The sequence below is a fragment of the Microtus oregoni genome, unplaced genomic scaffold (genome assembly GCF_018167655.1).
Source record: "Microtus oregoni isolate MIOR12 unplaced genomic scaffold, Mior012 000008F_ref0000371, whole genome shotgun sequence".
Lineage (NCBI taxonomy): Eukaryota > Metazoa > Chordata > Mammalia > Rodentia > Cricetidae > Microtus > Microtus oregoni.
The window spans coordinates 48,083,423-48,096,262 of NW_024543067.1; positions in this window are offsets into that span (position 1 = coordinate 48,083,423).

The window sequence follows — 12,840 nt, forward strand, 5'->3', positions numbered from 1 at the left end:
CTCAGGGCTTATCGCTGATCTCCTGTCTTTCAAAGCCAGCTCTGACAATCTTGATTTCTCCTCTCCAGGTGCAAAGGAAATTGCCCCGTGTAAGTGTCTGCACAGCTCAGGTCTCACCCCCAGGGTGGCTCACAACCTGTCAGCCAAATCTGCACTAATGAGATTAAAGTAGGAACTTTCAATGATTTTTTTTTTTTTTTTTTTGCACAGATCTGTCCAAAATTCTTGCCATGAGTACCAGCCTGAGTTGATAGGGTAATAATTTCAAATCTTGGAGTGTCCCTTTCAGGGCATTTTTGTCACATTCTGGAAACGAGAGAGAAGTCGAGTGGCCCCAAGACAAAAGCGGATAAGGAAGGATGTGGGGTGGACCCAGACTGGCTTCCCAGGTGCAAAGGTCACTCAGGTCTTGGAATGTTAAATCCATTCCTGTGAATTGTTTCTTCTTAAAATTTGAATTTTCCTTCACAGATGGCTTGCACTGGATCCTCACGGGAGTTTTGCGTAGAAAGGGAGTAACCAAAATGAGATGCAGGGCTGGGGTAGTGTCTCAGGGCTCAGTGTTCTTACAGAGGACTCAGCTCCCAGCGCCCACATCAGGCAACTCCCAAGCACCTCTCACTCCAGAGGATCCGGTGCTCTCTTCTGACCATGGCACGCCCTTACGTGCATGAGGTGTGCATACAGCTCATGCGGGCACATGCAAAATAAGAACAAATAGAGAAATCTTAAAAGATAATGAGAACAAAGGCATCTTGGAGCAAGAGGGAGTCGACATCCTGAAACCTCAAGAAGAGAGTGGGACCAATAGGGAAGAATGACAGAGGGGGCTTCACAGAGTGTTCCAAAATGGACATTGGCCGCTGGGTATTGATGCATCCCAACAGGACTGGGAGGTGAGTTCGCTGGCTCCAAAGTGACCTACAAAAATCAGCTGGGAAGATCGGCGACTCAGATTCACACCGGTACTGCTTTGGGGCTGGTCTTCCAGCCTTTGAACCTGTTTCTGCAGAGAAAGATGAGCTTGGCCCTTCTTAGGCTCCTTTGAGTTCCCAAATGCTTTTCTTAGATGTGGAACATGATGGTCTTGTCCTGCTCTATGAGCTCCCTGAAACTCAAGTTGGAGCTAAAGCCAATGCTGGGCTTTACATTCTTAGAGCTGGTAACTATCCACTGCAAACACAACTTCACCAGCCCATGAGAAAGCCCAGAAGCACCTGGCATGTAAGGGGCCATTCTGCAATTGAAGTGTCGTAGAAAAAAGGGTGCCCCCAAGGCCGCCCTCCAGGCTTCAAGTACAGCACGATGATTTTTAGAAAGCTTCTCTGTTCTCCATGACTGTAACAAAATGCCCCACAACGAATTAATTTATAAGAAAAAGTCCAAAACAAGGTTGGCATATGCTCAGCTTCTGGTGCTGCTTCAACTTATGCTGGCGAGAGCAGGCGAGCAAGCAGGCATGCGTGGGGTTAGCAGAACACAAAGGGTAGGCTGGCTTTATAACCATCGGATCTGCAGGGGCTAGTCCCAAGACACTGAGAACTGGTACCAGAAAGCCATGACCTTTCTCCAATTCCAGTGTGTGTTTTGGAGAGATCACCTACCTGTAACAAAAAGGTCCAGAAGGTTCTACACACACTTGAATTCATGTCCACTTCTGGGACTTTGGTTCTATGTTCTTCCCATTTCCCTTTCAATCTTTTGCGTTTCCACTCATGGACAAAGGTCCTCTTCCATAATTGGTGATGACTACTCTCGTCAGTGAGACAGAAGCAAGGCGTATGCCCCCTGGAGCCTGTTCCCATGGTGTAGAATGCCTGTGTCGAGATGAAGAGTCTTTGTTGCCTGCTGGAATGTCAAGACGATGAGCAGAAACCAGAAGGGAGGTGGACCCAGGCTCCCATGGGAGTGAACCTTGAAGATACTATGCTAAGTGCATAAAGCAGTTATAAAAGACAAACATTAATGGATGTCACTCACGTGGAGGACCCAAGGTGTCACATTCACAGAGAATATAGAATGGGAACCATTTCTTGTTGGGGAGATGGCAAGGGAACCTATTCAAAGCTACAGCTGGAAAATAAAGGTATCCTGAAGAGGTGATGTTCATATGCAAATTGCTTAATGCTGCAGAACTGTATGCTTTAGAGTAGCACATTTGATGCCCTGTGCACCTCACTGCAATGAAGAGAGGAGTCTGATTTCCCCTCTTCCCCTGGGCTTCTTCAGAAGCCACTTGTAGAAGTCTGCTAACCTTTGTTGATTTTACTCTGTCCACAGGGTTAGTGAGTTTTCATGCGCAGAGTTAAGATGGAGCTGTGGCTATGTTGGCGTTCCGCTTGGCTTTAACATTTCAGAAATATTTTTGTATGGTGCCTGTCCATGGGTTCAGGATAGTTGCTCAGCAACATGACAAGGAGGTGGTGATTGAATGGTATAGCTAACTCAGGTTAAGGGGAGGCGAATTATGGGGTGAAGCAGAAAGCTCAAAATAACTGGGATTGATAGGAGTGTGCACTGGGCTCCATTGACTAAGGAAGGAATGGGGCCATGGAAAGGGAGGCGGTGAGTGGGCACTGCAGATTACTGTGGAGCCCTTCCTGCTGGGGGCTGCTGGTTCCTGCTGTGACTGACTCAGGGAACCGAGGTTGTTGCAGCTTCGTTGACACCTTGGAAGCTGTCTTATCTCCTCTGCCGCCTCTCACTGGGTTGCTTCCACCAACTCTTTCTGTTGGCCAGAGCAGCTGGGGTGCCCGGAGCACCCCGCTAATTACTTGCCCGTGGTCTGTGAGCACAGGTGTGCGTTAGTCAAGATTTCCATGCTTGGGGAAATAAATGATTCAGATTGGAATGACTTCCCTGCTGGTCCAAATTCTGAGAACCTCGATGCCCAGGACAAATTTGTGTCACCAGCTCCCTTCAGTACAGCAGTTAACACTTTGGGGACATCTGCTCCCCAGAAGGAAGTGATCTTGGAAATCACTAGGAAATACTCCTCAAAGGTCAGAATCAGGGCTAGAGGGGACTCAAAGGTTGAGAACACTGGCTGCTCTTCCAGAAGACCCAGATTGGGTTCCCATCATCCACACTGTGGTTCACAACTGTCTATAACTCCAATCACAGGGACCTGATGCCGACCCTGGCTTCCACAGGCAATGCACAAACATGGTGCCCAGACATACATATGTTCAGATATACACATAAAAAAAATACATAAAGTTTCAATTTTTAATGATCAGTGTGCTCTTGTTGGGGTGCAAGATTATAAGACTGAGGTCCCAGATCTTCAATACTAGCATGCCTCAGCCTCTCCACCCTTAGGTGTGTACCCCTGGGAAATGAGAATGCATGTCCACACTAAAACTTAGAGATGCATGTTTACAGAAGCATTATTTAGAAAGTACAAAAGGTTAAAGTAATTCAGATGAGCTGTGAATGGGCAAATGAAAGTTGGTGTCTCAGTACCATGGAATAGTATCCAGCCATGATGAAGGGATGACTACAAGATGGGGGAAACTCTAAACATACTGTGCTGAGCGAAAGAAGCCAGTCACAGAAGCCAATGCAGACTGTAATTACAGTCATAAAACGCTCAGTACAGAACAGTCTGCAGAGATAGGAGATGTGGGGCTTCTCAGGGATGATGGGTAAGAGAGACAGAAAAGTGATAGTAAATCACACAGTTCTTCTTTCTGAGGTAATTATACGCAGATATATAAGTATAATGTACCCAGTAAACTGAAAGCTTTAAGTGGGTAAATGTTAAGCCATGTGACTCTTATCAATAAGGCAATTAAAACTCCCACAATACCAAATTGTACTATTATTAGTGAAATTTTTTTTTGGCTCTGCTTGAAGCTGGCTGAGTGGGTGGCTTTTGATCTCTTCCCTATTTTGACCCTTGTGCCGCCCCTCCACTGGGCTGGACCATCTTCCTAGCTCTGCCACACATTATACAGGGGTCAAATCAGTCCATTTACCAATCTCCAAATGAGCATCCCTCTTCACACATGCATCTGTCCACAGTCACATGACTGTTCTCCCATGGATCTATCCACAGCCCAGAGGCTATTCTGTCCATGCATCTGTCCACAGCCCCGTGACTGTCCTGTGAACCTATCCACAGCCTGGAGGCTATCCCATCCATGCAGCTGTCCACAGCCCCGTGACCGTCCTCCCAGGGTTCTAGCCACAGCCCTAACTTGGCTTTCCCAAACTACCCGTCCTCAATGGTGCTGTTAACACTGCTCCATGTCACAGCCCAGTGCTGGCTTTGCTTGTCTAGGACGTTGGACCCAGTGCTTACATTTTCTGGTCTTTGCTTCTTTTTCTTGAAAAATGACAATATCAAGCTCCCAGCACCATCTGGGGAATAATTTTATTTTATTTTATTTTATTTTTTTATTTTTTGAGACAGGGTTTCTCCGTAGCTTTTTGGTTCCTGTCCTGGAATTCGCTCTGTAGACCAGGCTGGCCTCGAACTCAAGGAGATCCACCTGCCTCTGCCTCCCGAGTGCTGGGATTTAAAGGCATGCGCCACCACTGCCCGGCCTGAGGAATAATTTTAAACATGTTCAGGATTCCTGGAGATGTTTTCAAAGCGGGTGTGTGTGTGTGTGAGTGACACTGTCAAGTGAAGTTGAGAAACATTGAATTAAATAGGTTTCCTCACCATGGGACTTTTTAGAGCCTTTAGCATATAATATTCAACCTTTCTTGGGCCTTTACACACACACACACACACACACACACACACACCCTTCCCAACAAAATTATGACCAGAATATGCTGGAATGATTGATTTTTAAGGATCCTTTTGGATCCAATACAGTTTTTAAAGTTACCGTATTTAACCTAACTTTATAGGTAACCTTGCTAGTCCCTGTGTGGGCACCATCTTCATCCCCTCTGCAGCCCTGTAACAGATTATGTCTGTCCTATGGTGTGCTTATGTCACTATGTAGAAAGATAGACTTTCATTTTGATTTCCATCAGCATGCTGTCATGGCAAAGAAGAAACAAACAGGCACAAAAGTGAGCCAGGCCAGGGAGCAACAACAACAACAACAAAAAGCCCGTGGAGTCATACTCTGTTTCTATAACTAGCTTGCTGTCTTCATCAGTTCAGGCCGCTGTAACAAGATGCCAGAGACTGGCTAGGTGGCTTTCAATCAATAGAAACTTACATTTGCAGATCTGATGTGATGAATGCCCATGTTCTGATTCATGGATGGTGACTTCTCTGCGTGTCATCTCATGTTGGGAGGGAGGATCATGCTGAGGTCCCTCAGACCTCCTTCATACAGACACTCACCCCATTAATGAGGAGTCTGCTATCCCGATCCAATCAACTCAAAGATTCCATCACCTACCATCAATTAGAGCTTGGATTTCTTCAAATGAATTGTGGGAGAATCTAATCATCAAGTCCATCACACCTGCAAGTGAAACTTTTGGTACCCATTTTCTCACCCTCAGTGTGGAGGCCAGATGCCTTATCTACACTACTGTAGGAGGACAAGCGAACACAGACCCCCAGGACCTGGCACTTTGAGGACAATGACTATAGCTACCTCTAGACAGATTGCTTCCTTACTTTCCTGTTATCCTTGAGGGCCTCACCACGCCCCAGCTTCCAGCACACCATTCCAGCACCCACGCTCTGCCCAGAACATGATCTAATGCATGTGGATTGGGATTCATCTTTGTATCTCTCTCTCTCTCTCTCTCTCTCTCTCTCTCTCTCTCTCTCTCTCTCTGTGTGTGTGTGTGTGTGTGTGTGTGTGTGTGTGTTACCTGCATACATGTCTTGTATCACATGCATACAATGCCAACAAATGGCAAGGCCATTGGATCCTCTGTAATTGAGACAAAGGTGGTTATTAGCAGCTGTGTGGGTGCTAGGAACTGAACCCCAGTCCTCTGCAAGGACAGCTAGTACTTTTAGCTGGTGAACCATTGATCTCCAGCCCCTGATTCATCTTATTAAGGTGAATTAATTGTGAACATTTTTTTTTCAGAAAGAAAGCATCATTTTAACTTCTGCTGATACTTCTCTGCTGGGTTACCTCAGCACGGAGTTATGCAGGAATAAAATCCCCACCTGGTTTTTACTTGGGGTAGGATTATCTAACCAGGCATATTCTGGGGCAGCTCAGAGAGGGAATACTGATAAACAGCCCACAGCAAGGGAACTGGAGCAGAACAAATTCATTAAGTATGTATGTTCTTGTTAAGCCTCGAGAGATTCTTAAGTCCCATTTTATACACAGTCAGCAGGAAGTGTTTGGGAAAGGCCAAGCAGGCTAAGGAGTGAGGGTCAGCTTCCTTGCCAGCAACACCCTGTTCCTGCTGTTAAAACTTGTGGGGTTTTCTGATGCAGGCTCAAGTGCTGGGAATCATGAAGGACACCACAGCTAAGTGACGTCTGGGGTGAGGTAGGTCTTATAGATGCAGTTTGCAGAGAAGGCGAGATGTGCACTCGTGACCATTAATTGAGAGGAAAACAGTTCATAATCCTCTTGCATCCCCTGAGCCCCTGTGGGAGAATGTGCTTTCCTGAGCTCTCTGCACCAAGGTCATTTCACTCCTCATCCTCATAAACATCGACCGTCAATGCCTTGTCTTTCCCCGTGCTATAGTTTGAGAATGATTGTCCTCTAAAAGCCTGTGTGTTAGAGCCTTTGGGTCCTGTCCTCAGAGGACATCATGGCGCCCTCACTTGGGACCCTCACTCATCCACTCTTTTTTGCTTTCTACCCATAAAATGAATGGTTTGCTCCATCTCCTGTTTCCATCATGATCCGCTGCAGGGGCCCAGTTCGCACGCGAGAGGGATAAAAAAACAACAGGACTCAAAGGCACTGATCATGGACTGAAACCTCCAAATCAAAAGCCAAAAGAACCCTTTCCCCACTGTAAGTTGATTCCCTTAGGCATCTGTTATGGTGGCAGCTGACTGGCACTTGCTAAATCACCAGCTCCTGGGTCTCCCTCTCTGCTCTGTATTATCATCACCAAGCACAGCACTGATGTGGTCGCTAATAAACATGGTGCATCCTGAATGGTTGAATGGAATCTAGATTGTGAACCTGAGTCCATGCTGGACTTTTTCCTGCAAGCACTATGCTCCAGAATTCAGAGCAAACCTTCCCAGAGTAGCTGGTACTTCATGGTGGCCCCACACAATACAGACTAGTACAGAGGAAGGCGAAGGCACAGAGCTGCAGAGCTCGGAGTAGAGATGCCTACTGAGGACAGGAACTTCCTGGCACAGGGCTGTGGGCTGCACGCCCATGCTTAGTTCACTCCCAGGAGACAGCGATGATGCTGTGGAAGGATGAGCGGCAGGAAGGAGAAGGAGTGAGGAGGCTACTTCATTAATCTTTTCTTTGTGTCACATGCCACTCACCCACCTCAAGGCCAGTCTGAGGTCCACTGTGGCCCAAGACCTGGAGTGCAGCTCAGGGTGTGGGCTCTGGCTAATGGAAGTTAGACTTTAACAAACCTGGAACAGGAGGGGAAGTGACAGTGACCATTTGGTCACTCCGTGTCAAGAAAATGACCAAAACCCTCAGTTTAGATAGTGGGGATTTGTGTCCCACAGAGGAGACTCACTCTGGAGACCTAGCACTGATGCCCATGCCCAAGTAGCCTGTCTCCTTCCTCCCTCTTTCTGAAGTTGTCTTGTAGCTTGTTCCATGGCAAAGTAGCTGAAGGACACCACTCAGACAGAAGTGTCTACAATCCCTGGCCCAGCACCAGCCAGCTATGTCACCTAGGACAAAGCAGCCTTTAGTCCCATGCCTAGAACCACGCTATGCTCAGCAAATGTGCTGTAATTAATAATAATCTCTCATCATCATCATGATGTGTGCACCTACCTGGAAAGACAGACAGTGAAGAGGTCTAAGGCTGGCAACATAAAAAGCATTTGTTCTTCTTGCTCGACACATGATTCTGAATCAAAGCAGAGAATTTCTATTTATACACAGAGCTATAATGCCTGGGCCCCATGCCTTAATTCCTGGTAGGAATGCAATTGTGTCAGGGTTTACCGCAGGAGAAATGAATTCCAATGGTTTGGGGGTCACACCAGGGAGCAATGGGGTTCCCAGTCTCCACAAAGACTATCAAGTCCAGTCATGGCGTGGAAGATGCAGGACCTCCTGTCTCTAAAGGAATATGTGAGCTTGCATAACAAAGATCTCAGGGGGACAGTGTTCAGAGGACAGGATAGTTCTCTACACACTCCCAGAAATAGCCCCAACACAATCCCCAGAACTTGTGGTTTTGCCACCTTAGATGGCTGCTGGGGACAATGAGATTCAGTGATGAACCCAGCAGGGGAGAACTGCTAGCCCTGGGTCGTATTGATGGGACCCAGGAGTACCAAGAGATCATCAAAAATGAAGATGGAGGGAGGAGAGTCACAATTACAAGAGAACAGAAGTTTCTTTGCTGCCAGCTCTGAGGGTGGAGGAAGGGACCATGAGGCAGGGAATGTGGGTGACCCCTAAGGCTGGAAAGGAGAGGATAACAATTCTTTCTAGGACTTCCAGAGAGAAGATTGCTCTGCTGACACCCTGATTTTAGTCCAAGGAGATCCATTTCAGACTTCTGACCTTCCGAACTCAAAAGCAATGAATTAATAAACTCTAGGAGTTCATTTTGATTTGTTTTTAAGACAGGGCCTCACTTTGTAGCCCACACTAGGTTTGAACTTTGAGACCTTTTTGCCTTAGCCTCCCAAGTCCTGGGAACACAGGTGTGCACAGCCTACTCCATTCATTTATGTTACTTTAACACACACTATTGTGAAAGTTTGTCACAGCAGACACAGGAAATTAATATAAGTGATAGAGGTGGATGCAGGAACCACTGCTCCTCTGACCTTGACTTATAAATGCTTAAAAGAGTTGATAACTTTCCATGCTTCCAGAAGAGAAATGCAACCATTAATACCACACACCTACAAACCAAAGGATCTACAACAGAGACCTGCCTGAAAGACAGATTGAGCAATAGTGGTACAAATGTTAGGGTTACATGAGTAACCAACCACTTTTTTGATTGGATTTAAGGCCCATGCTATGAGATGAAACCCATACCTGTAACTCTGCTAAAGTGCCCAAAAATCTGAAATTAGATAGGTCATGGACCTTGTACTATTGTTCTGCTGAAGAAACATGGCAATAAATGACTCCCAATAATCAATATATCACTCAGCCTTCATTAGAGAAGTTTCTTCTTGCAGTAGATAAGAATTAATAGAAACCACAATTGAACAATGTACAGAGTGAGAGACTTTTGAACATTGTGCCCTAAATGGAACGTCTTCATCAAATTCTTCCCCTCAAGACGTGGGACTCTACGTTAAAGAGGAGATATAAAGATTCTAAGAGCCAGGAGCGGTGGGTGACTCCAAGGAAACAGTGTCTTCCAGACACAACAAGTCTGATACACATACGGAGTCATTTAGACAGTGACAGCAGCACAGGACCTGCATGGGTTCAAACCAAATAAACTCCCAGCACTGAAAAGGGGAACTAATGCAAAGTCATAGCTGAAAGGAGCTATTTACATACTCCCATGTCTTCTGGGAATAGGAAATCAGTTTTCTCCAATGGAGCAGCATTGGACATTCCTTCACCAGTGCCTGCTCCCAGCCAGCGTGCTGTGGAAGGGATGTGCATCCTTCCGTTAGGATTCTCTGCTTCCCAGTTTAGCTTTGGAAAAGCAGGCAGAGTTGATGTGTGTTCACTAAACACCGCAGACAGAATGAACAAGCTGAAGAAAGATGTTTACTAAAGGTAAAGAAACATTGGAAAGCCTAAAATCCAGGATCGTCTCCAGGGCTGGGAGTTTCAGAGTCTCTGAAGGGCTTTTCTCTTCTACTTTAAGGATGGTCAGTTTGAAGAAAGCCAGGGTAGCAAAGTAAAGCAAGCCAAGTGTCTTCACACGATTGGGCAGGCTTGATGCCCCGCCCCTCCAGGCTCTACAGTGGTCTTTGGGTAAACAGAGCTTTTTCTATCTTGGCCAGGGGCATCCCCAAAAGAGAGTTCACTACAGCTTGCCAGCAAATGATTGGAGATGTGATTCCACCAAGTGAGAGAGTAAAATGGGGTGGAGTGGGGCAAAGGGAACTGTAACAGAGGGGGATGTGAGGAACGGGTCTCTGGAATGAATCCATCATGGCCTTCAGGGGAGCCTTAGGAAATGGCTCCTAAACTGGGCACTCGGTGACAATAGGAGATATTCCACCCCAGTGAACTCTAACTTCCTCATACTTCACGTGGTCTATGCTTGAACACAGAGCAAGTAGCAGAGCCTTGAAAGATTTCACCGGTGCAAACCCTGCCAACGTCTGCCTGGGATTGCCCCCACATCACGGCTAGATCGAAAGGGGAGGCAGAAAAGGTTTTGAAGTTGTGTTCAAGAGCCTTCCAGTGCCTATGCAGTCTGTAAAATTCTCATGAAGAGCAGGACCCTGCACCACTAAGACTGCTATCATGTGCGCTGCCCTGTTGAATGCCGGCCCCCAGCATCTGCCGGAAAAGAGCACGTAGACTGTGTATGAAAGGGAAATTTCACCCTCTCCCCCTCTACGTCATTGTAGAGCTTCTGGACCCAATTTGTATTGGAGCATAACCATGGATGCTGATACATTTGTGGTCCGGACATGTACTATAGCCAGAGAGGAATGAGAAGAGACACTGAGGAAGGTTTCCTAGTCAACCCCAAACTCTGTATATCGTAGGGCATAGGTCCCCTATCCAAAACCATTTATATACTGGCAAGTAAAGCATTCCTACACATTTTGTTAACCTTCAGAATAAATCCCATGCAGTACAAACAGCAGGGATTTAGAGTCTAGACAAGCAGGCTGAGGCTCTGCCATGCACCAATCCGTTCAGGACTGCAGACTCCTGATTGGTAAAGCTAGAAACGCAATCTCAGTCATGCTTCTAAGCTAGGTCTTGGAATAGTGTGGACTGACCCACTTTACTGTCCTGGGGAGCAGGGGTGGTTTGCCCAGCTCACAGAGCAGGTCTCTGACTGCTAAAGGTAAATCCCTGTGACAAAGGGCTTCTGCTCAGACTCCTGGAGTCTCTTCAGAAGAACCAGGTCCCTGCATCCCGGGGGCTCAGTAATCAGCAAGTGTTCAACAAGAGCGTCTGAGCACACGGAGCAGCCTGCTCAGACGCACAGCACCATTCGATGTGATACAAAGAACTCTTTGTCCCGACCGACTCACCCAAGATATATGAACCTGAGACCCCATCACTCTCAAATTCCTCAGCCTTTCCCACAAAACCACAAAATCGGCACCAGGAAGTTAGTAGAACTGTGTTAGAAGAGAAAACATCGATTCCTCAGATGCCAAGCCAGTTTCAACAATTGTTCTGAGAAGGCCCTTCATAAAGATCCAGTCTAGGCTGCACATCGCATGTCTCCCTGCACCTGTTCTAGATGAGGCCCTTGGTTTGTCCCTGACTTTCAAGCCCTTTGAAGGCTATGAACATTACAAGCCGTTTCTTGAGTAGAACTTCCGGTTTGGGATTATCTGGCTGCTGGTCTTGATTCGACCATACATCTTTGACAGGAATGTCCCAGGATGGTGCAGGGTTCCTCCCACTACGTCCTCTCACATGGTAGCCACGTCTCATGACTGACCCCCTCCCCTTCCTCATCAAATTATAAATTTATTCACTTAATAATTTAAATGTTACATGGATATCAATCAATTATAAATACATTCAGCTTGAATATGCTGTGTCCTATTTTTCCCCACCAGGTTACTGCTGCTGCTATTATTTGTTCTGGGCTCCGGTTATCTCTGATTTGGCTAGAAGGAGCCCCTTCAATCTGCCTCTGCCTGTGCCCTGAGCTCCCCCTGACTTTGTACCTTACTTTGCTTTGTGCTTTCCTGGCCATACCCCAAGAGAAACATGCTTCCTTTGGGTCCTCTGGTTTGTTTTACTGATGTCTGTATTTGGAAACCAGGATCTGGGCCCTAAATGTACACCCTTGATTTTGGGTGTCACTCTTCCCAGTCCCTTTCAGTAGGCAGAATCATGACCCACAGGTGCATGGGAGTTTACACAGCAGCGCGTGTACACACACACATACCTACATACACATTTATTTCTACCTCTTGCTGTATACTGGGAACCATGAATTTACATGATACATCTTCAACCCAATGCCATAGGGTGCATCCTAATTTTCTTCTTTACCATATTTGTGGCTGTTTTTCTTCAATAGTATAAAACTTCTATCTCCTAATCACTCCTGACATGCTTGTTTGGTCAGCCCCTCTGAGTATCAACTGTCCTCGGCGGCCTTCTCTCTCATGCAGATGCCCATCTTCCCTGCGCATGCTCTATGTTCAATAAAGTTCACACACACCCCCAACCCAACGTGGACCCCTGTCTCAAAACTGAAGTTAAGGAAAGAAAAAGAGAGAACCCAATAGCACTCTTAGGGAGAGAATGTCATCCCCCCCCTCTCTCTCGCACACACACACACACACACACACACACACACACACACACAGGGTTTTAAAGGAACCCAGGATAGAAAGTACGTTGATGAGAAATCTACGCTTAATGAGTACAGGAAGAGTCAGGATGCCATTGGAGAAGGAGGAAGACTTGAAAAACCCAGAATTTTGTGATGACATCATGGACCAGAACTGAGACTGGCATTGGCATTTCATAGGTGAAGAAACTGAGGTCAAAGAGAGTTAGTGTTGGACAGCACACAGGCGAGAGCCTTGCTTCCTGACCCTAAGAGGACCCCAACATTTCAACTTCAGTCAATGTTTCTCATCAAAGT